General features: G+C 57.7%; 1 protein-coding gene across 2 annotated transcripts in view; it reads left to right on the top strand.

The window, feature by feature from the left end:
* The window catches only part of LOC147119527 (uncharacterized), a 401,105-nt gene that overhangs the window by 80,461 nt on the left and 296,033 nt on the right, over positions 1-24,611 (top strand). The gene's annotated exons all lie outside the window — the stretch shown is intronic.

Here is a 24,611-nt window from a genome sequence, read left to right as displayed (position 1 = left end):
AATCCCCTCCGATAGGAACAGACTGCCCCGGTGACTGACTGTTACTGGAGGAGAGGTGGGTGAGAGGGTTAATCCCCTCCGATAGGAACAGACTGCCCCGGTTTCTGACAGTTACTGGGGGAGAGGTGGGTGAGAGGGCTAATCCCCTCCGATAGGAATGGACAGCCCGGTGTCCGACTGTAACTGGGGTGAGGCGGGTGAGAGGGTTAATCCCCTCTGATAGGAACAGACTGCCCGGTGTCTGACTGTAACTGGGGGAGAGGTGGGTGAGAGGGTTAATCCCCTCCGATAGGAACAGGCTGCCCAGAGGTTGACTGTAACTGGGGGAGAGGCGGGTGTGAGGGTTAATCCCCTCCGAAAGGAACAGACTGCCCAGTGTCCGACTGTAACTGGGGGAGTGGTGGGTGAGAGGTTTAATCCCCTCCGATAGGAACAGACTGCCCGGTGTCTGACTGTAACTGGGGGAGAGGTGGGTGAGAGGGTTAATCCCCTCCGATAGGAAAAGGCTGCCCGGTGTCTGACTGTAACTGGGAGAGAGGTGGGTGAGAGGGTTAATCCCCTCCGATAGGAACAGTCTGCCCAGTGTCTGGCTGTAACTGGGGGAGAGGTGGGTGAGGGGGTTAATCCCCTCCGATAGGAAAAGGCTGCCCGCTGTCTGACTGTAACTGGGAGAGAGGTGGGTGACAGGGTTAATCCCCTCCGATAGGAACAGTCTGCCCAGTGTCTGGCTGTAACTGGGGGAGAGGTGGGCGAGGGGGTTAATCCCCTCCGATAGGAACAGACTGCCCGGTGTCTGACTGTAACTGGGGGAGAGGAGGGTGAGAGGGTTAATCCCCTCCGATAGGAACAGACTGCCCCGGTGTCTGACTGTAACTAGGAAGAGGTGGGTGAGAGGGTTAATACCCTCCGATAGGAAGAGGCTGCCCCGGTATCTGACTGTAACTGTGGGAGAGGCGGGTGAGAGGGTTAATCCACTCCGATAGGAACAGCCTGCCCGGTGTCTGGCTGTAACTGGGGGAGAGGTGGGTGAGAGGGTTGAACCCCTCCGATAGGAACAGGCTGCCCGGTGTTTGACTGTAACTCGGGGAGAGGTGGATGAGAGGGTTAATCCCCTCCGATAGGAACACACTGCCCGGTGTCTGACTGTAACTGGGGGAGAGGTGAGTGAGAGGGTTAATCCCCTCCGATAGAAACAGACTGCACTGGTGTCTGACTGTAACTGGGGGAGAGGCGGGTGAGAGGGTTAATCCCCTCCGCTAGGAACAGACTGCCCGGTGCCTGACTGTAACTGGGGGAAAGGTGGGTGAGAGGGTTAATCCCCTCCGATAGGAACAGGCTGCCCCGGTGTCTGACTGTAACTGGGGGAGAAGCGGGTGAGAGGGTTAATCCCCTCCGATAGGAACAGGCTGCCCGGTGTCTGACTGTAACTGGGGGACAGGCGGGTGAGAAGCTTAATCCCCTCTGATAGGAACAGGCTGCACCGCTGTCTGACTGTAACTGGGGGAGAGGTGGGTGAGAGGGTTAATCCCCTCCGACAGGAACAGGCTGCCCGGTGTCTGACTGTAACTGGGGGAGAGGCGGGTGAGAGGGTTTATCCCCTCCGATAGGAACAGACTGCCCCGGTGTCTGACTGTTACTGGGGGAGAGATGGGTGAGAGTGTTAATCCCCTCTGATAGGAACAGACTTCCCCGGTTTCTGACAGTAACTGGGGGAGAGGTGGGTGAGAGGGCTAATCCCCTCCGATAGGAATGGACAGCCCGGTGTCTGGCTGCAACTGGGGTGGAGGTGGGTGAGAGGGTTAATCCCTTCCGATAGGAACAGGCTGCCCGGTGTCTGACTGTAACTGGGGTGAGGCAGGTGAGCGGGTTAATCCCCTCTGATAGGAACAGACTGCCCGGTGTCTGACTGTAACAGGGGGAGAGGTGGGTGAGAGGGTTAATCCCCTCCGATAGCAATAGGCTGCCCAGAGGTTGACTGTAACTGGGGGAGAGGCGGGTGAGAGGTTTAATCCCCTCCGATAGGAACAGACTGCCCGGTGTATGACTGTAACTGGGGGAGAGGTGGGTGAGAGGGTTAATCCCCTCCGAAAGGAACAGGCTGCCCGGTGTCTGACTGTAACTGGGGGAGAGGCGGGTCAGAGGGTTAATCTCCTCTGATAGGAAGAGACTGCCCGGTGTCTGACTGTAACTGGGGGAGAGGTGGCTGAGAGGGTTAATCCCCTCCGATAGGAACAGGCTGCCCGGTGTCTGACTGTAACTGGGAGAGAGGTGGGTGAGAGGGTTAATCCCCTCCGATAGGAACAGACTGCCCGGTGTCTGACTGTAACTGTGGGAGAGGTGCGTGAGAGGGTTAATCCCCTCCGATAGGAACAGACTGCCCCGGTGACTGACTGTTACTGGAGGAGAGGTGGGTGAGAGGGTTAATCCCCTCCGATAGGAACAGACTGCCCCGGTTTCTGACAGTTACTGGGGGAGAGGTGGGTGAGAGGGCTAATCCCCTCCGATAGGAATGGACAGCCCGGTGTCTGACTGTAACTGGGGTGAGGCGGGTGAGAGGGTTAATCCCCTCTGATAGGAACAGACTGCCCGGTGTCTGACTGTAACTGGGGGAGAGGTGGGTGAGAGGGTTAATCCCCTCCGATAGGAACAGGCTGCCCAGAGGTTGACTGTAACTGGGGGAGAGGCGGGTGTGAGGGTTAATCCCCTCCGAAAGGAACAGACTGCCCAGTGTCCGACTGTAACTGGGGGAGTGGTGGGTGAGAGGTTTAATCCCCTCCGATTGGAACAGACTGCCCGGTGTCTGACTGTAACTGGGGGAGAGGTGGGTGAGAGGGTTAGTCCCCTCCGATAGGAAAAGGCTGCCCGGTGTCTGACTGTAACTGGGAGAGAGGTGGGTGAGAGGGTTAATCCCCTCCGATAGGAACAGTCTGCCCAGTGTCTGGCTGTAACTGGGGGAGAGGTGGGTGAGGGGATTAATCCCCTCCGATAGGAAAAGGCTGCCCGCTGTCTGACTGTAACTGGGAGAGAGGTGGGTGACAGGGTTAATCCCCTCCGATAGGAACAGTCTGCCCAGTGTCTGGCTGTAACTGGGGGAGAGGTGGGTGAGGGGGTTAATCCCCTCCGATAGGAACAGGCTGCCCGGTGCCTGACCGTAACTGGGGGAGAGGTGGGTGAGAGGGTTAATCCCCTCCGATAGGAACAGGCTGCCCGGTGTCTGACTGCAACTGGCGGAGTGGTGGTTGAGAGGGGTAATCCCTTCCGAAAGGAACAGGCTGCCCGGTGTCTGACTGTAACTGGGGGAGAGGCGGGTGAGAGGGTTTTTCCCCTCCGATAGGAACAAGCTGCCCGGTATCTGACTGTAACTCGGCGAGAGGTGGGTGAGAGGGTTAATCCCCTCTGATAGGAACAGGCTGCCTCGGTGTCTGACTGTAACTGGGGGAGAGGTGTGTGAGAGGGTTAATCCCCTCCGTTAGGAACAGGCTGCCCGGTGTCTGACTGTAACTGGGGGGGAGGCGGGTCAGATGGATAATTCCCTCCAATAGGAACAGGCTGCCCGGTGTCTGACTGTAACTGGGGGAGAGGTGGGTGAGAGGGTTAATCCCCTGCGGTAGAAACAGACTGCACTGGTGTCTGACTGTAATTGGGGGAGAGGCGGGTGAGAGGGTTAATCCCCTCTGCGAGGAACAGACTGCCCGGTGCCTGACTGTAACTGGGGGAAAGGCGGGTGAGAGGCTTAATCCCCTCTGATAGGAACAGGCTGCACCGGTGTCTGACTGTAACTGGGGGACAGGTGGGTGAGAGGGTTTACCCCTCCGATAGGAACAGGCTGCCCGGTGTCTGACTGTAACTGGGGGAGAGGCGGGTCAGAGGCTTAATCTCCTCTGATAGGAAGAGACTGCCCGGTGTCTGACTGTAACTGGGGGAGAGGTGGCTGAGAGGGTTAATCCCCTCCGATAGGAACAGGCTGCCCGGTGTCTGACTGTAACTGGGAGAGAGGTGGGTGAGAGGGTTAATCCCCTCCGATAGGAACAGACTGCCCGGTGTCTGACTGTAACTGTGGGAGAGGTGCGTGAGAGGGTTAATCCCCTCCGATAGGAACAGACTGCCCCGGTGACTGACTGTTACTGGAGGAGAGGTGGGTGAGAGGGTTAATCCCCTCTGATAGGAACAGACTGCCCCGGTTTCTGACAGTTACTGGGGGAGAGGTGGGTGAGAGGGCTAATCCCCTCCGATAGGAATGGACAGCCCGGTGTCCGACTGTAACTGGGGTGAGGCGGGTGAGAGGGTTAATCCCCTCTGATAGGAACAGACTGCCCGGTGTCTGACTGTAACTGGGGGAGAGGTGGGTGAGAGGGTTAATCCCCTCCGATAGGAACAGGCTGCCCAGAGGTTGACTGTAACTGGGGGAGAGGCGGGTGTGAGGGTTAATCCCCTCCGAAAGGAACAGACTGCCCAGTGTCCGACTGTAACTGGGGGAGTGGTGGGTGAGAGGTTTAATCCCCTCCGATAGGAACAGACTGCCCGGTGTCTGACTGTAACTGGGGGAGAGGTGGGTGAGAGGGTTAATCCCCTCCGATAGGAAAAGGCTGCCCGGTGTCTGACTGTAACTGGGAGAGAGGTGGGTGAGAGGGTTAATCCCCTCCGATAGGAACAGTCTGCCCAGTGTCTGGCTGTAACTGGGGGAGAGGTGGGTGAGGGGGTTAATCCCCTCCGATAGGAAAAGGCTGCCCGCTGTCTGACTGTAACTGGGAGAGAGGTGGGTGACAGGGTTAATCCCCTCCGATAGGAACAGTCTGCCCAGTGTCTGGCTGTAACTGGGGGAGAGGTGGGCGAGGGGGTTAATCCCCTCCGATAGGAACAGACTGCCCGGTGTCTGACTGTAACTGGGGGAGAGGAGGGTGAGAGGGTTAATCCCCTCCGATAGGAACAGACTGCCCCGGTGTCTGACTGTAACTAGGAAGAGGTGGGTGAGAGGGTTAATACCCTCCGATAGGAAGAGGCTGCCCCGGTATCTGACTGTAACTGTGGGAGAGGCGGGTGAGAGGGTTAATCCACTCCGATAGGAACAGCCTGCCCGGTGTCTGGCTGTAACTGGGGGAGAGGTGGGTGAGAGGGTTGAACCCCTCCGATAGGAACAGGCTGCCCGGTGTTTGACTGTAACTCGGGGAGAGGTGGATGAGAGGGTTAATCCCCTCCGATAGGAACACACTGCCCGGTGTCTGACTGTAACTGGGGGAGAGGTGAGTGAGAGGGTTAATCCCCTCCGATAGAAACAGACTGCACTGGTGTCTGACTGTAACTGGGGGAGAGGCGGGTGAGAGGGTTAATCCCCTCCGCTAGGAACAGACTGCCCGGTGCCTGACTGTAACTGGGGGAAAGGTGGGTGAGAGGGTTAATCCCCTCCGATAGGAACAGGCTGCCCCGGTGTCTGACTGTAACTGGGGGAGAAGCGGGTGAGAGGGTTAATCCCCTCCGATAGGAACAGGCTGCCCGGTGTCTGACTGTAACTGGGGGACAGGCGGGTGAGAAGCTTAATCCCCTCTGATAGGAACAGGCTGCACCGCTGTCTGACTGTAACTGGGGGAGAGGTGGGTGAGAGGGTTAATCCCCTCCGACAGGAACAGGCTGCCCGGTGTCTGACTGTAACTGGGGGAGAGGCGGGTGAGAGGGTTTATCCCCTCCGATAGGAACAGACTGCCCCGGTGTCTGACTGTTACTGGGGGAGAGATGGGTGAGAGTGTTAATCCCCTCTGATAGGAACAGACTTCCCCGGTTTCTGACAGTAACTGGGGGAGAGGTGGGTGAGAGGGCTAATCCCCTCCGATAGGAATGGACAGCCCGGTGTCTGGCTGCAACTGGGGTGGAGGTGGGTGAGAGGGTTAATCCCTTCCGATAGGAACAGGCTGCCCGGTGTCTGACTGTAACTGGGGTGAGGCAGGTGAGCGGGTTAATCCCCTCTGATAGGAACAGACTGCCCGGTGTCTGACTGTAACAGGGGGAGAGGTGGGTGAGAGGGTTAATCCCCTCCGATAGCAATAGGCTGCCCAGAGGTTGACTGTAACTGGGGGAGAGGCGGGTGAGAGGTTTAATCCCCTCCGATAGGAACAGACTGCCCGGTGTATGACTGTAACTGGGGGAGAGGTGGGTGAGAGGGTTAATCCCCTCCGAAAGGAACAGGCTGCCCGGTGTCTGACTGTAACTGGGGGAGTGGTGGTTGAGAGGGGTAATCCCTTCCGAAAGGAACAGGCTGCCCGGTGTCTGACTGCAACTAGGAAGAGGTGGGTGAGAGGGTTAATACCCTCCGATAGGAAGAGGCTGCCCCGGTATCTGACTGTAACTGTGGGAGAGGCGGGTGAGAGGGTTAATCCACTCCGATAGGAACAGCCTGCCCGGTGTCTGACTGTAACTGGGGGAGAGGTGGGTGAGAGGGTTAAACCCCTCCGATAGGAACAGGCTGCCCGGTGTTTGACTGTAACTCAGGGAGAGATGGGTGAGAGGGTTAATGCCCTCCAATAGGAACAGACTGCCCGGTGTCTGACTGTAACTGGGGGAGAGGTGGGTGAGAGGGTTAATCCCCTCCGATAGAAACAGACTGCACTGGTGTCTGACTGTAACTGGGGGAGAGGCGGGTGAGAGGGTTAATCCCCTCCGCTAGGAACAGACTGCCCGGTGCCTGACTGTAACTGGGGGAAAGGTGGGTGAGAGGGTTAATCCCCTCCGATAGGAACAGGCTGCCCCGGTGTCTGACTGTAACTGGGGGAGAAGCGGGTGAGAGGGTTAATCCCCTCCGATAGGAACAGGCTGCCCGGTGTCTGACTGTAACTGGGGGACAGGCGGGTGAGAAGCTTAATCCCCTCTGATAGGAACAGGCTGCACCGCTGTCTGACTGTAACTGGGGGAGAGGTGGGTGAGAGGGTTAATCCCCTCCGACAGGAACAGGCTGCCCGGTGTCTGACTGTAACTGGGGGAGAGGCGGGTGAGAGGGTTTATCCCCTCCGATAGGAACAGACTGCCCCGGTGTCTGACTGTTACTGGGGGAGAGATGGGTGAGAGTGTTAATCCCCTCTGATAGGAACAGACTTCCCCGGTTTCTGACAGTAACTGGGGGAGAGGTGGGTGAGAGGGCTAATCCCCTCCGATAGGAATGGACAGCCCGGTGTCTGGCTGCAACTGGGGTGGAGGTGGGTGAGAGGGTTAATCCCTTCCGATAGGAACAGGCTGCCCGGTGTCTGACTGTAACTGGGGTGAGGCAGGTGAGCGGGTTAATCCCCTCTGATAGGAACAGACTGCCCGGTGTCAGACTGTAACTGGGGGAGAGGTGGGTGAGAGGGTTAATCCCCTCCGATAGCAATAGGCTGCCCAGAGGTTGACTGTAACTGGGGGAGAGGCGGGTGAGAGGTTTAATCCCCTCCGATAGGAACAGACTGCCCGGTGTATGACTGTAACTGGGGGAGAGGTGGGTGAGAGGGTTAATCCCCTCCGAAAGGAACAGGCTGCCCGGTGTCTGACTGTAACTGGGGGAGTGGTGGTTGAGAGGGGTAATCCCTTCCGAAAGGAACAGGCTGCCCGGTGTCTGACTGCAACTAGGAAGAGGTGGGTAAGAGGGTTAATCACCTCCGATAGGAAGAGGCTGCCCCGGTATCTGACTGTAACTGTGGGAGAGGCGGGTGAGAGGGTTAATCCACTCCGATAGGAACAGCCTGCCCGGTGTCTGACTGTAACTGGGGGAGAGGTGGGTGAGAGGGTTAAACCCCTCCGATAGGAACAGGCTGCCCGGTGTTTGACTGTAACTCAGGGAGAGATGGGTGAGAGGGTTAATGCCCTCCAATAGGAACAGACTGCCCGGTGTCTGACTGTAACTGGGGGAGAGGTGGGTGAGAGGGTTAATCCCCTCCGATAGAAACAGACTGCACTGGTGTCTGACTGTAACTGGGGGAAAGGTGGGTGAGAGGGTTAATCCCCTCCGATAGGAACAGGTTGCCCCGGTGTCTGACTGTAACTGGGGGAGAGGCGGGTGAGAGGGTTAATCCCCTCCGATAGGACCAGGCTGCCCGGTGTCTGACTGTAACTGGGGGAGAGGCGGGTGAGAGGCTTAATCCCCTCTGATAGGAACAGGCTGCCCCGGTGTCTGACTGTAACTGGGGGAGAGGTGGGTGAGAGAGTTAATCCCCTCCGAAAGGAACAGGCTGCCCGGTGTCTGACTGTAACTGGGGGAGAGGCGGGTGAGAGGGTTAATCCCCTCCGATAGGAACAGACTGCCCCAGTGTCTGACTGTTACTGGGGGAGAGATGGGTGAGAGGGTTAATCCCCTCCGATAGGAACAGACTGCCCCGGTTTCTGACAGTAACTGGGGGAGAGGTGGGTGAGAGGGCTAATCCCCTCCGATAGGAATGGACAGCCCGGTGTCTGGCTGTAACTGGGGGAGAGGTGGGTGAGAGGGTTAATCCCCTCTGATAGGAACAGACTTCCCGGTGTCTGACTGTAACTGGGGGAGAGGTGGGTGAGAGGGTTAATCCCCTCCGACAGGAACAGGCTGCCCAGAGGTTGACTGTAACTGGGGGAGAGGCGGGTGAGAGGGTTAATACCCTCCGATAGGAACAGACTGCCCAGTGTCCGACTGTAACTGGGGGAGTGGCGGGTGAGAGGGTTAATCCCCTCTGATAGGAAAAGGTTGCCCGCTGTCTGACTGTAACTGGGAGAGAGGTGGGTGACAAGGTTAATCCCCTCCGATAGGAACAGTCTGCCCAGTGTCTGGCTGTAACTGGGGGAGAGGTGGGTGAGGGGGTTAATCCCCTCCGATAGGAACAGGCTGCCGGTGTCTGACTGTAACTGGGGGAGAGGTGGGTGAAAGGGTTAATCCCCTCCGATAGGAACAGGCTGCCCGGTGTCTGACTGTAACTGGGAGAGAGGTGGGTGAGAGGGTTAATCCCCTCCGATAGGAACAGACTGCCCAGTGTCTGACTGTAACTGGGGGAGAGGTGGGTGAGAGGGTTAAACCCTCCGATAGGAATAGACTGCCCCGGTGTCTGACTGTAACTGGGGGAGAGGTGGGTGAGAGGGTGAATCCCCTCCGATAGGAACAGACTGCCCGGTGTCTGACTGTAACTGGGGGAGAGGTGGGTGAGAGGGTTAATCCCCTCCGATAGGAACAGACTGCCCCGGTGTCTGACTGTAACTGGGAAGAGGTGGGTGAGAGGGTTAATCCCCTCCGATAGGAACAGTCTGCCCCGGTGTCTGAATGTAACTGGGGGAGAGGTGGGTGACAGGGTTAAACCCCTCCGATAGGAACAGGCTGCCCGGTGTTTGACTGTAACTCGGGGAGAGGTGGATGAGAGGGTTAATCCCCTCCGATAGGAACAGACTGCCCGGTGTCTGACTGTAACTGGGGGAGAGGTGGGTGAGAGGGTTAATCCCCTCCGATAGAAACAGACTGCACTGGTGTCTGACTGTAACTGGGGGAAAGGTGGGTGAGAGGGTTAATCCCCTCCGATAGGAACAGGTTGCCCCGGTGTCTGACTGTAACTGGGGGAGAGGCGGGTGAGAGGGTTAATCCCCTCCGATAGGACCAGGCTGCCCGGTGTCTGACTGTAACTGGGGGAGAGGCGGGTGAGAGGCTTAATCCCCTCTGATAGGAACAGGCTGCCCCGGTGTCTGACTGTAACTGGGGGAGAGGTGGGTGAGAGAGTTAATCCCCTCCGAAAGGAACAGGCTGCCCGGTGTCTGACTGTAACTGGGGGAGAGGCGGGTGAGAGGGTTAATCCCCTCCGATAGGAACAGACTGCCCCAGTGTCTGACTGTTACTGGGGGAGAGATGGGTGAGAGGGTTAATCCCCTCCGATAGGAACAGACTGCCCCGGTTTCTGACAGTAACTGGGGGAGAGGTGGGTGAGAGGGCTAATCCCCTCCGATAGGAATGGACAGCCCGGTGTCTGGCTGTAACTGGGGGAGAGGTGGGTGAGAGGGTTAATCCCCTCTGATAGGAACAGACTTCCCGGTGTCTGACTGTAACTGGGGGAGAGGTGGGTGAGAGGGTTAATCCCCTCCGACAGGAACAGGCTGCCCAGAGGTTGACTGTAACTGGGGGAGAGGCGGGTGAGAGGGTTAATACCCTCCGATAGGAACAGACTGCCCAGTGTCCGACTGTAACTGGGGGAGTGGCGGGTGAGAGGGTTAATCCCCTCTGATAGGAAAAGGTTGCCCGCTGTCTGACTGTAACTGGGAGAGAGGTGGGTGACAAGGTTAATCCCCTCCGATAGGAACAGTCTGCCCAGTGTCTGGCTGTAACTGGGGGAGAGGTGGGTGAGGGGGTTAATCCCCTCCGATAGGAACAGGCTGCCGGTGTCTGACTGTAACTGGGGGAGAGGTGGGTGAAAGGGTTAATCCCCTCCGATAGGAACAGGCTGCCCGGTGTCTGACTGTAACTGGGAGAGAGGTGGGTGAGAGGGTTAATCCCCTCCGATAGGAACAGACTGCCCAGTGTCTGACTGTAACTGGGGGAGAGGTGGGTGAGAGGGTTAAACCCTCCGATAGGAATAGACTGCCCCGGTGTCTGACTGTAACTGGGGGAGAGGTGGGTGAGAGGGTGAATCCCCTCCGATAGGAACAGACTGCCCGGTGTCTGACTGTAACTGGGGGAGAGGTGGGTGAGAGGGTTAATCCCCTCCGATAGGAACAGACTGCCCCGGTGTCTGACTGTAACTGGGAAGAGGTGGGTGAGAGGGTTAATCCCCTCCGATAGGAACAGTCTGCCCCGGTGTCTGAATGTAACTGGGGGAGAGGTGGGTGACAGGGTTAAACCCCTCCGATAGGAACAGGCTGCCCGGTGTTTGACTGTAACTCGGGGAGAGGTGGATGAGAGGGTTAATCCCCTCCGATAGGAACAGACTGCCCGGTGTCTGACTGTAACTGGGGGAGAGGTGGGTGAGAGGGTTAATCCCCTGCGGTAGAAACAGACTGCACTGGTGTCTGACTGTAACTGGGGTGAGGCGGGTGAGAGGGTTAATCCCCTCTGATAGGAACAGACTGCCCGGTGTCTGACTGTAACTGGGGGAGAGGTGGGTGAGAGGGTTAATCCCCTCCGATAGGAACAGGCTGCCCAGAGGTTGAGTGTAACTGGGGGAGAGGCGGGTGAGAGGGTTAACCCCTCCGATAGGAACAGACTGCCCAGTGTCCGACTGTAACTGGGGGAGTGGTGGGTGAGAGGTTTAATCCCCTCCGATAGGAACAGACTGCCCGGTGTCTGACTGTAACTGGGGGAGAGGTGGGTGAGAGGGTTAATCCCCTCCGATAGGAAAAGGCTGCCCGGTGTCTGACTGCAACTGGGAGAGAGGTGGGTGAGAGGGTTAATCCCCTCTGATAGGAACAGACTGCCCGGTGTCTGACTGTAACTGGGGAGAAGTGGGTGAGAGGGTTAATCCCCTCCGATAGGAACAGACTGCCCCGGTGTCTGACTGTAACTGGGGGAGAGGCGGGTGAGAGGGTTAATCCCCTCCGATAGGAACAGACTGCCCGGTGTCTGACTGTAACTGGGGGAAAGGCGGGTGAGAGGGTTAATCCCCTATGATAGGAACAGGCTGCCCCGGTGTCTGACTGTAACTGGGGGAGAGGCGGGTGAGAGGGTTAATCCCCTCCGATAGGGACAGGCTGCACCGGTGTCTGACTGTAACTGGGGGAAAGGTGGGTGAGAGTGTTAATCCCCTCCGATAGGAACAGGCTGCCCGGTGTCTGACTGTAACTGTGGGGGAGGCGGGTCAGAGTGTTAATCCCCTCTGATGGGAACAGACTGCCGTAACTGGGGGAGAGGTGGGTGAGAGGGTTAATCACATCCGATAGGAACAGGCTGCCCGGTGTCTGACTGTAACTGGGAGAGAGGTGGGTGAGAGGGTTAATCCCCTCCGATAGGAACAGACTGCCCAGTGTCTGACTGTAACTGGGGGAGAGGTGGGTGAGAGGGTTAAACCCTCCGATAGTACAGACTGCCCCGGTGTCTGACTGTAACTGGGGGAGAGGTGGGTGAGAGGGTGAATCCCCTCCGATAGGAACAGACTGCCCGGTGTCTGACTGTAACTGGGGGAGAGGTGGGTGAGAGGGTTAATCCCCTCCGATAGCAAAAGACTGCCCCGGTGTCTGACTGTAACAGGAGGAGAGGTGGGTGAGAGGGTTAATCCCTTCCGATAGGAACAGGCTGCCCGGTGTCTGACTGTAACTGGGAAGAGGTGGGTGAGAGGGTTAATCCCCTCCGATAGCAAAAGACTGCCCCGGTGTCTGACTGTAACAGGGGGAGAGGTGGGTGAGAGGGTTAATCCGTTTCGATAGGAACAGGCTGCCCGGTGTCTGACTGTAACTGGGGGAGAGGCGGGTGAGAGGGTTATTCCCCTCCAATAGGAACAGACTGCCCGGTGTCTGACTGTAACTGGGAAGAGGTGGGTGAGAGGGTTAATCCCCTAAGATATCAACAGACTGCCCCGGTGTCTGGCTGTAACTGGGAAGAGGTGGGTGAGAGGGTTAATCCCCTCCGATAGGAACAGTCTGCCCCGGTGTCTGACTGTAACTGGGGGAGAGGCGGGTGAGAGGGTTAATCCCCTCCGATAGGAACAGGCTGCCCCAGTGTCTGACTGTAACTGGGGGAGAGGCGGGTGAGAGGCTTAATCCCCTCCGATAGGAACAGGCTGCCCAGCGTCTGACTGTAACTGGGGGAGAGGTGGGTGAGAGGGTTAATCGCCTCCGATAGGAACAGGCTGCCCTGGTGTCTGAGTGTAACTGGGGGAGAGGCGGGTGAGAGGGTTAATCCCCTCCAATAGGAACAGGCTGCCCGGTGTCTGACTGTTACTAGGAAGAGGTGGGTGAGAGGGTTAATCACCTCCGAAAGGAACAGTCTGCCCCGGTGTCTGACTGCATCTGGGGGAGAGGCGGGTGAGAGGGTTAATCCCTTCCGATACTAACAGACTGCCCGGTGTCTGACTGTAACTGGGGGAGAGGTGAGTGAGAGGGTTAAACCCCTCCGATAGGAACAGGCTGCCCGGTGTTTGACTGTAACTGGGGGAGAGGTGGGTGAGAGGGTTAATCCCCTCTGATAGGAACAGACTGCCCGGTGTCTGACTGTAACTGGGGGAGAGGTGGGTGAGAGGGTTAAGCCCCTCCGATAGGAACAGACTGCCCCGGTGTCTGACTGTAACTGTGGGAAAGGCGGGTGAGAGGGTTAATCCTCTCTGATAGGAACAGGCTGCCCCGGTGTCTGACTGTAACTGGGGGAAAGGCGGGTGAGAGGGTTAATCCCCTCCGATAGGAACAGGCTGCCCGGTGTCTGACTGTAACTGGGAGAGAGGTGGGTGAGAGGGTTAATCCCCTCCGAAAGGAACAGGCTGCCCAGTGTCTGGCTGTAACTGGGGGAGAGGTGGGTGAGGGGGTTAATCCCCTCCGATAGGAACAGGCTGCCCGATGTCTGACTGTAACTGGGGGAGAGGTGGGTAAGAGGGTTAATCCCCACCGATAGGAACAGGCTGCCCGGTGTCTGACTGTAACTGGGAGAGAGGTGGGTGAGAGGGTTAATCCCCTCCGATAAGAACAGACTGCCCGGTGTCTGACTGTAACTGGGGGAGAGGTGGGTGAGAGGGTTAAACCCTCCGATAGGAACAGGCTGCCCGATGTCTGACTGTAACTGGGGGAGAGGTGGGTGAGAGGGTGAATCCCCTCCGATAGGAACAGACTGCCGGTGTCTGACTGCAACTGGGGGAGAGGTGGGTGAGAGGGTTAATCCCCTCCGATAGCAAAAGACTGCCCCGGTGTCTGACTGTAACTGGGGGAAAGGTGGGTGAGGGGGTTAATCCCTTCCGATAGGAACAGGCTGCCCGGTGTCTGACTGTAACTGGGGGAGAGGCGGGTGAGAGGGTTATTCCCCTCCGATAGGAACAGACTGCCCGGTGTCTGACTGTAACTGGGAAGAGGTGGGTGAGAGGGTTAATCCCCTCCGATAGGAACAGACTGCCCCGGTGTATGACTGTAACTGGGAAGAGGTGGGTGAGAGGGTTAATCCCCTCCGATAGGTACAGTCTGCCCCGGTGTCTGACTGTAACTGGGGGAGAGGCGGGTGAGAGGCTTAATCCCCTCCGATAGCAACAGGCTGCCCAGCGTCTGACTGTAACTGGGGGAGAGGTGGGTGAGAGGGTTAATCGCCTCCGATAGGAACAGGCTGCCCTGGTGTCTGACTGTAACTAGGAAGAGGTGGGTGAGAGGGTTAATCACCTCCGAAAGGAACAGTCTGCCCCGGTGTCTGACTGTATCTGGGGGAGAGGCGGGTGAGAGGGTTAATCCCCTCCGATACGAATAGACTGCCCGGTGTCTGACTGTAACTGGGGGAGAGGTGAGTGAGAGGGTTAAACCCCTCCGATAGGAACAGGCTGCCCGGTGTTTGACTGTAACTGGGGGAGAGGTGGGTGAGAGGGTTAATCCCCTCTGATAGGAACAGACTGCCCGTTGTCTGACTGTAACTGGGGGGGAGGTGGGTGAGAGGGTTAAGTCCCTCCGATAGGAACAGACTGCCCCGGTGTCTGACTGTAACTGGGGGAGAGGCGGGTGAGAGGGTTAATCCCCTCCGATAGGAACAGACTGCCCGGTGTCTGACTGTAACTGGGGGAAAGGCGGGTGAGAGGGTTAATCCCCTCTGATAGGAACAGGCTGCCCCGGTGTCTGACTGTAACTGGGGGAGAGGCGGGTGAGAGGGTTAATCCCCTCCGATAGGAACAGGCTGCCCAGAGGTTGACTGTAACTGGGGGAGACGCGGGTGAGAGGGTTAATCCCCTCCGATAGGAACAGACTGCCCAGTGTCCGACTGTAACTGGGGGAGTGGTGGGTGAGAGGTTTAATCCCCTCCGATAGGAACAGACTGCCCGGTGTCTGACTGTAACTGGAGGAGAGGTGGGTGAGAGGGTTAATCCCCTCCGATAGGAACAGGCTGCCCGGTGTCTGACTGTAACTGGGAGAGAGGTTGGTGAGAGGGTTAATCCCCTCCGATAGGAACAGACTGCCCAGTGTCTGGCTGTAACTGGGTGAGAGGTGGGTGAGGGGGTTAATCCCCTCCGATAGGAACAGGCTGCCCGATGTCTGACTGTAACTAGGGGAGAGGTGGGTGAGAGGGTTAATCCCCTCCGATAGGAACAGGCTGCCCGGTTTCTGACTGTAACTGGGAGAGAGGTGGGTGAGAGGGTTAATCCCCTCCGATAGGAACAGACTGCCCAGTGTCTGACTGTAACTGGGGGGGAGGCGGGTCAGATGGTTAATCCCCTCCGATAGGAACAGACTGCCCGGTGTCTGACTGTTACTGGGGGAGAGGTGGGTGAGAGGGTTAATCCCCTCCGATAGGAACAGGCTGTCCGGTGTCTGACTGTAACTGGGAGAGAGGTGGGTGAGAGGGTTAATCCCCTCCGATAGGAACAGACTGCCCAATGTCTGACTGTAACTGGGGGAGAGGTGGGTGAGAGGGTTAAACCCTCCGATAGGAACAGACTGCCCCGGTGTCTGACTGTAACTGGGGGAGAGGTGGGTGAGAGGGTGAATCCCCTCCGATAGGAACAGACTGCCGGTGTCTGACTGTAACTGGGGGAGAGGTGGGTGAGAGGGTTAATCCCCTCCGATAGGAACAGGCTGCCCCGGTGTCTGCGTGTAACTGGGGAAGAGGCGGGTGAGAGGGTCAAACCCCTCCAATAGGAACAGGCTGCCCGGTGTCTGACTGTAACTAGGAAGAGGTGGGTGAGAGGGTTAATCACCTCCGATAGGAACAGGCTGCACCGGTGTCTGACTGTAACTGGGGGAGAGGCGGGTGAGAGGGTTAATCCCCTCCGATAGGAACAGGCTGCCCGGTGTCTGACTATAACTGGGGGAGAGGTGAGTGAGAGGGTTAAGGCCCTCCGATAGGAACAGGCTGCCCGGTGTTTGACTGTAACTGGGGGAGAGGTGGGTGAGAGGGTTAATCCCCTCCGATAGGAACAGACTGCCCAGTGTCTGACTGTAACTAGGAAGAGGTGGGTGAGAGGGTTAATCCCCTCCGATAGGAACAGGCTGCCCCGGTGTCGGAATGTAACTGGGGGAGAGGTGGGTGAGAGGGTTAATCCCCTCCGATAGGAACAGACTGCCCGGTGTCTGACTGTAACTGGGAGAGAGGTGGGTGAGAGGTTCATCCCCTCCGATATGAACAGTCTGCCCGGTGTCTGACTGCAACTGGGAGAGAGGTGGGTGAGAGGGTTAATCCCCTCCGATAGGAACAGACTGCCCGGTGTCTGACTGTAACTGGGGGAGAGGCGGGTGAGAGGGTTAATCCCCTCTGAAAGGAACAGGCTGCCCTGGTGTCTGACTGTAACTGGGGGAGAGACGGGAGAGAGGGTTAATACCCTCCGATAGGAACAGGCTGCCCAGTGTCTGACTGTTACTGGGGGAGAGGTGGGTGAGAGGGTTAATCGCCTCCGATAGGAACAGGCTGCCCTGGTGTCTGACTGTAACTAGGAAGAGGTGGGTGAGAGGGTTAATCACCTCCGAAAGGAACAGTCTGCCCCGGTGTCTGACTGTATCTGGGGGAGAGGCGGGTGAGAGGGTTAATCCCCTCCGATACGAATAGACTGCCCGGTGTCTGACTGTAACTGGGGGAGAGGTGAGTGAGAGGGTTAAACCCCTCCGATAGGAACAGGCTGCCCGGTGTTTGACTGTAACTGGGGGAGAGGTGGGTGAGAGGGTTAATCCCCTCTGATAGGAACAGACTGCCCGTTGTCTGACTGTAACTGGGGGGGAGGTGGGTGAGAGGGTTAAGTCCCTCCGATAGGAACAGACTGCCCCGGTGTCTGACTGTAACTGGGGGAGAGGCGGGTGAGAGGGTTAATCCCCTCCGATAGGAACAGACTGCCCGGTGTCTGACTGTAACTGGGGGAAAGGCGGGTGAGAGGGTTAATCCCCTCTGATAGGAACAGGCTGCCCCGGTGTCTGACTGTAACTGGGGGAGAGGCGGGTGAGAGGGTTAATCCCCTCCGATAGGAACAGGCTGCCCAGAGGTTGACTGTAACTGGGGGAGACGCGGGTGAGAGGGTTAATCCCCTCCGATAGGAACAGACTGCCCAGTGTCCGACTGTAACTGGGGGAGTGGTGGGTGAGAGGTTTAATCCCCTCCGATAGGAACAGACTGCCCGGTGTCTGACTGTAACTGGAGGAGAGGTGGGTGAGAGGGTTAATCCCCTCCGATAGGAACAGGCTGCCCGGTGTCTGACTGTAACTGGGAGAGAGGTTGGTGAGAGGGTTAATCCCCTCCGATAGGAACAGACTGCCCAGTGTCTGGCTGTAACTGGGTGAGAGGTGGGTGAGGGGGTTAATCCCCTCCGATAGGAACAGGCTGCCCGATGTCTGACTGTAACTAGGGGAGAGGTGGGTGAGAGGGTTAATCCCCTCCGATAGGAACAGGCTGCCCGGTTTCTGACTGTAACTGGGAGAGAGGTGGGTGAGAGGGTTAATCCCCTCCGATAGGAACAGACTGCCCAGTGTCTGACTGTAACTGGGGGGGAGGCGGGTCAGATGGTTAATCCCCTCCGATAGGAACAGACTGCCCGGTGTCTGACTGTTACTGGGGGAGAGGTGGGTGAGAGGGTTAATCCCCTCCGATAGGAACAGGCTGTCCGGTGTCTGACTGTAACTGGGAGAGAGGTGGGTGAGAGGGTTAATCCCCTCCGATAGGAACAGACTGCCCAATGTCTGACTGTAACTGGGGGAGAGGTGGGTGAGAGGGTTAAACCCTCCGATAGGAACAGACTGCCCCGGTGTCTGACTGTAACTGGGGGAGAGGTGGGTGAGAGGGTGAATCCCCTCCGATAGGAACAGACTGCCGGTGTCTGACTGTAACTGGGGGAGAGGTGGGTGAGAGGGTTAATCCCCTCCGATAGGAACAGGCTGCCCCGGTGTCTGCGTGTAACTGGGGAAGAGGCGGGTGAGAGGGTCAAACCCCTCCAATAGGAACAGGCTGCCCGGTGTCTGACTGTAACTAGGAAGAGGTGGGTGAGAGGGTTAATCACCTCCGATAGGAACAGGCTGCACCGGTGTCTGACTGTAACTGGGGGAGAGGCGGGTGAGAGGGTTAATCCCCTCCGATAGGAACAGGCTGCCCGGTGTCTGACTATAACTGGGGGAGAGGTGAGTGAGAGGGTTAAGGCCCTCCGATAGGAACAGGCTGCCCGGTGTTTGACTGTAACTGGGGGAGAGGTGGGTGAGAGGGTTAATCCCCTCCGATAGGAACAGACTGCCCAGTGTCTGACTGTAACTAGGAAGAGGTGGGTGAGAGGGTTAATCCCCTCCGATAGGAACAGGCTGCCCCGGTGTCGGAATGTAACTGGGGGAGAGGTGGGTGAGAGGGTTAATCCCCTCCGATAGGAACAGACTGCCCGGTGTCTGACTGTAACTGGGAGAGAGGTGGGTGAGAGGTTCATCCCCTCCGATATGAACAGTCTGCCCGGTGTCTGACTGCAACTGGGAGAGAGGTGGGTGAGAGGGTTAATCCCCTCCGATAGGAACAGACTGCCCGGTGTCTGACTGTAACTGGGGGAGAGGCGGGTGAGAGGGTTAATCCCCTCTGAAAGGAACAGGCTGCCCTGGTGTCTGACTGTAACTGGGGGAGAGACGGGAGAGAGGGTTAATACCCTCCGATAGGAACAGGCTGCCCAGTGTCTGACTGTTACTGGGGGAGAGGTGGGTGAGAGGGTTAATCCCCTCTGATAGGAACAGGCTGCCCGGTGTCTGACTGTAACTGGGGGAGAGGCGGGTGAGAGGATTTATCCCCTCCCATAGGAACAGACTGCCCAGTGTCTGACTGTAACTGGGGGAGAGGTGGGTGAGAGGGTTAATCGCCTCCGATAGGAACAGGCTGCCCTGGTGTCTGAGTGTAACTGGGGGAGAGGCGGGTGGGAGGGTTAATCCCCTTCCATAGGAACAGACTGCCGGTGTCTGACTGTAACTGGGGGAGAGGTGGGTGAGAGGGTTAATCCCCTCCGATAGCAAAAGACTGCCCCGGTGTCTGACTGTAACTGGGGGAAAGGTGGGTGAGAGGGTTAATCCCTTCCGATAGGAACAGGCTGCCCGGTGTCTGACTGTAACTGGGGGAGAGGCGGGTGAGAGGGTTATTCCCCTCCGATAGGAACAGACAGCCCGGTGTCTGACTTTAACTGGGAAGAGGTGGGTGAGAGGGTTAATCCCCTCCGATAGGAACAGGCTGCCCCGGTGTCTGACTGTAACTGGGATGAGGTTGGTGAGAGGGTTAATCCCCTCCGAAAGGAACAGGCTGCCCCGGTGTCTGACTGTAACTGGGGGAGAGGCGGGTGAGAGGGTTAATCCCCTCCGATAGGAACAGGCTGCCCGGTGTCTGACTGTAACTCGGGGAGAGGCGGGTAAGAGGGTTAATCCCCTCCGATAGGAACAGACTGCCCGGTGTCTGACTTTAACTGGGAAGAGGTGGGTGAGAGGGTTAATCCCCTCCGATAGGAACAGACTGCCCCGGTGTCTGACTGTAACTGGGATGAGGTGGGTGAGAGGGTTAATCCCCTCCGAAAGGAACAGGCTGCCCCGGTGTCTGACTGTAACTGGGGGAGAGGCGGGTGAGAGGGTTAATCCCCTCCGATAGGAACAGGCTGCCCGGTGTCTGACTGTAACTCGGGGAGAGGCGGGTAAGAGGGTTAATCCCCTCTGATAGGAACACACTGCTCGGTGTCTGACTGTAACTGGGGGAGACACGTGTGAGAGGGTTAATCCACTCCGATAGGAACAGGCTGCCCGGTGTCTGACTGTAACTGGGGGACAGGCGGGTGAGAGGGTTAATCCCCTCCGATAGGAACAGGCTGCCCGGTGTCTGACGGTAACTGTGGGGGAGGCGGGTCAGAGTGTTAATCCCCTCTGATAGGAACAGACTGCCCGGTGTCTGACTAACTGGGAGGTGGGTGAGAGGGTTAATCCCCTCTGATAGGAACAGACTGCCCCGGTGTCTGACTGTAACTGGGGGACAGGTGGGTGAGAGGGTGAATCCCCTCCGATAGGAACAGACTGCCCTGGTGTATGACTGTACCTGGGGGAGAGGTGGGTGAGAGGGTTAATCCATTCCGATAGGAACGGAGTGCCCGGTGTCTGACTGTAACTGGGGGAGAGGCGGGTGAGAGGGTTATTCCCCTCCGATAGGAACAGACTGCCCGGTGTCTGACTTTAACTGGGAAGAGGTGGGTGAGAGGGTTAATCCCCTCCGATAGGAACAGACTGCCCCGGTGTCTGACTGTAACTGGGATGAGGTGGGTGAGAGGGTTAATCCCCTCCGAAAGGAACAGGCTGCCCCGGTGTCTGACTGTAACTGGGGGAGAGGCGGGTGAGAGGGTTAATCCCCTCCGATAGGAACAGGCTGCCCGGTGTCTGACTGTAACTCGGGGAGAAGCGGGTAAGAGGGTTAATCCCCTCCGATAAGAACAGGCTGCCCAGCTTCTGACTGTAACTGGGGAGAGGTGGGTGAGAGGGTTAATCCCCTCCGATAGGAACAGGCTGCCCCGGTGTCTGCGTGTAACTGGGGAAGAGGCGGGTGAGAGGGTCAAACCCCTCCAATAGGAACAGGCTGCCCGGTGTCTGACTGTAACTAGGAAGAGGTGGGTGAGAGGGTTAATCACCTCCGATAGGAACAGGCTGCACCGGTGTCTGACTGTAACTGGGGGAGAGGCGGGTGAGAGGGTTAATCCCCTCCGATAGGAACAGGCTGCCCGGTGTCTGACTATAACTGGGGGAGAGGTGAGTGAGAGGGTTAAAGCCCTCCGATAGGAACAGGCTGCCCGGTGTTTGACTGTAACTGGGGGAGAGGTGGGTGAGAGGGTTAATCCCCTCTGATAGGAACAGACTGCCCGGTGTCTGACTGTAACTGGGGGAGAGGTGGGTGAGAGGGTTAATCCCCTCCGATAGGAACAGACTGCCCCGGTGTCTGACTGTAACTGGGGGAAAGGCGGGTGAGAGGGTTAATCCCCTCTGATAGGAACACACTGCTCGGTGTCTGACTGTAACTGGGGGAGACGCGTGTGAGAGGGTTAATCCCCTCCGATAGGAACAGGCTGCCCGGTGTCTGACTAACTGGGAGGTGGGTGAGAGGGTTAATCCCCTCTGATAGGAACAGACTGCCCCGGTGTCTGACTGTAACTGGGGGACAGGTGGGTGAGAGGGTGAATCCCCTCCGATAGGAACAGACTGCTCTGGTGTATGACTGTACCTGGGGGAGAGGTGGGTGAGAGGGTTAATCCACTCCGATAGGAACAGTCTGCACCAGTGTCTGACTGTAACTGGGGGAGAGGTGGCTGAGAGGGTTAATCCCCTCCGATAGGAACAGGCTGCCTGGTGTCTGACTGCAACTGGGAGAGAGGTGGGTGAGAGGGTTAATCCCCTCCGCTAGGAACAGACTGCCCGTTGTCTGACTGTAACTGGGGGAGAGGTGGGTGAGAGGGTTAATCCCCTCCGATAGGAACAGGCTGCCCGGTGTCTGACTGTAACTGGGGTGAGGCGGGTGAGAGGGTTAATCCCCTCTGATAGGAACAGACTGCCCGGTGTCTGACTGTAACTGGGGGAGAGGTGGGTGAGAGGGTTAATCCCCTCCGATAGGAACAGGCTGCCCAGAGGTTGAGTGTAACTGGGGGAGAGGCGGGTGAGAGGGTTAACCCCTCCGATAGGAACAGACTGCCCAGTGTCCGACTGTAACTGGGGGAGTGGTGGGTGAGAGGTTTAATCCCCTCCGATAGGAACAGACTGCCCGGTGTCTGACTGTAACTGGGGGAGAGGTGGGTGAGAGGGTTAATCCCCTCCGATAGGAAAAGGCTGCCCGGTGTCTGACTGCAACTGGGAGAGAGGTGGGTGAGAGGGTTAATCCCCTCTGATAGGAACAGACTGCCCGGTGTCTGACTGTAACTGGGGAGAAGTGGGTGAGAGGGTTAATCCCCTCCGATAGGAACAGACTGCCCCGGTGTCTGACTGTAACTGGGGGAGAGGCGGGTGAGAGGGTTAATCCCCTCCGATAGGAACAGACTGCCCGGTGTCTGACTGTAACTGGGGGAAAGGCGGGTGAGAGGGTTAATCCCCTATGATAGGAACAGGCTGCCCCGGTGTCTGACTGTAACTGGGGGAGAGGCGGGTGAGAGGGTTAATCCCCTCCGATAGGGACAGGCTGCACCGGTGTCTGACTGTAACTGGGGGAAAGGTGGGTGAGAGTGTTAATCCCCTCCGATAGGAACAGGCTGCCCGGTGTCTGACTGTAACTGTGGGGGAGGCGGGTCAGAGTGTTAATCCCCTCTGATGGGAACAGACTGCCGTAACTGGGGGAGAGGTGGGTGAGAGGGTTAATCACATCCGATAGGAACAGGCTGCCCGGTGTCTGACTGTAACTGGGAGAGAGGTGGGTGAGAGGGTTAATCCCCTCCGATAGGAACAGACTGCCCAGTGTCTGACTGTAACTGGGGGAGAGGTGGGTGAGAGGGTTAAACCCTCCGATAGTACAGACTGCCCCGGTGTCTGACTGTAACTGGGGGAGAGGTGGGTGAGAGGGTGAATCCCCTCCGATAGGAACAGACTGCCCGGTGTCTGACTGTAACTGGGGGAGAGGTGGGTGAGAGGGTTAATCCCCTCCGATAGCAAAAGACTGCCCCGGTGTCTGACTGTAACAGGAGGAGACGTGGGTGAGAGGGTTAATCCCTTCCGATAGGAACAGGCTGCCCGGTGTCTGACTGTAACTGGGAAGAGGTGGGTGAGAGGGTTAATCCCCTCCGATAGCAAAAGACTGCCCCGGTGTCTGACTGTAACAGGGGGAGAGGTGGGTGAGAGGGTTAATCCGTTCCGATAGGAACAGGCTGCCCGGTGTCTGACTGTAACTGGGGGAGAGGCGGGTGAGAGGGTTATTCCCCTCCAATAGGAACAGACTGCCCGGTGTCTGACTGTAACTGGGAAGAGGTGGGTGAGAGGGTTAATCCCCTAAGATATCAACAGACTGCCCCGGTGTCTGGCTGTAACTGGGAAGAGGTGGGTGAGAGGGTTAATCCCCTCCGATAGGAACAGTCTGCCCCGGTGTCTGACTGTAACTGGGGGAGAGGCGGGTGAGAGGGTTAATCCCCTCCGATAGGAACAGGCTGCCCCAGTGTCTGACTGTAACTGGGGGAGAGGCGGGTGAGAGGCTTAATCCCCTCCGATAGGAACAGGCTGCCCAGCGTCTGACTGTAACTGGGGGAGAGGTGGGTGAGAGGGTTAATCGCCTCCGATAGGAACAGGCTGCCCTGGTGTCTGAGTGTAACTGGGGGAGAGGCGGGTGAGAGGGTTAATCCCCTCCAATAGGAACAGGCTGCCCGGTGTCTGACTGTTACTAGGAAGAGGTGGGTGAGAGGGTTAATCACCTCCGAAAGGAACAGTCTGCCCCGGTGTCTGACTGCATCTGGGGGAGAGGCGGGTGAGAGGGTTAATCCCTTCCGATACTAACAGACTGCCCGGTGTCTGACTGTAACTGGGGGAGAGGTGAGTGAGAGGGTTAAACCCCTCCGATAGGAACAGGCTGCCCGGTGTTTGACTGTAACTGGGGGAGAGGTGGGTGAGAGGGTTAATCCCCTCTGATAGGAACAGACTGCCCGGTGTCTGACTGTAACTGGGGGAGAGGTGGGTGAGAGGGTTAAGCCCCTCCGATAGGAACAGACTGCCCCGGTGTCTGACTGTAACTGTGGGAAAGGCGGGTGAGAGGGTTAATCCTCTCTGATAGGAACAGGCTGCCCCGGTGTCTGACTGTAACTGGGGGAAAGGCGGGTGAGAGGGTTAATCCCCTCCGATAGGAACAGGCTGCCCGGTGTCTGACTGTAACTGGGAGAGAGGTGGGTGAGAGGGTTAATCCCCCCCGAAAGGAACAGGCTGCCCAGTGTCTGGCTGTAACTGGGGGAGAGGTGGGTGAGGGGGTTAATCCCCTCCGATAGGAACAGGCTGCCCGATGTCTGACTGTAACTGGGGGAGAGGTGGGTAAGAGGGTTAATCCCCACCGATAGGAACAGGCTGCCCGGTGTCTGACTGTAACTGGGAGAGAGGTGGGTGAGAGGGTTAATCCCCTCCGATAAGAACAGACTGCCCGGTGTCTGACTGTAACTGGGGGAGAGGTGGGTGAGAGGGTTAAACCCTCCGATAGGAACAGGCTGCCCGATGTCTGACTGTAACTGGGGGAGAGGTGGGTGAGAGGGTGAATCCCCTCCGATAGGAACAGACTGCCGGTGTCTGACTGCAACTGGGGGAGAGGTGGGTGAGAGGGTTAATCCCCTCCGATAGCAAAAGACTGCCCCGGTGTCTGACTGTAACTGGGGGAAAGGTGGGTGAGGGGGTTAATCCCTTCCGATAGGAACAGGCTGCCCGGTGTCTGACTGTAACTGGGGGAGAGGCGGGTGAGAGGGTTATTCCCCTCCGATAGGAACAGACTGCCCGGTGTCTGACTGTAACTGGGAAGAGGTGGGTGAGAGGGTTAATCCCCTCCGATAGGAACAGACTGCCCCGGTGTATGACTGTAACTGGGAAGAGGTGGGTGAGAGGGTTAATCCCCTCCGATAGGTACAGTCTGCCCCGGTGTC

The sequence above is a fragment of the Somniosus microcephalus genome, chromosome 4 (assembly GCF_052327205.1).
Source record: "Somniosus microcephalus isolate GS21.2 chromosome 4, FLI_Smic_1.0, whole genome shotgun sequence".
Classification (NCBI taxonomy): Eukaryota; Metazoa; Chordata; class Chondrichthyes; order Squaliformes; family Somniosidae; genus Somniosus; species Somniosus microcephalus.
Note: the sequence above shows the minus strand (reverse complement) of the source record. Positions and strands in the feature narration are given on the sequence as shown.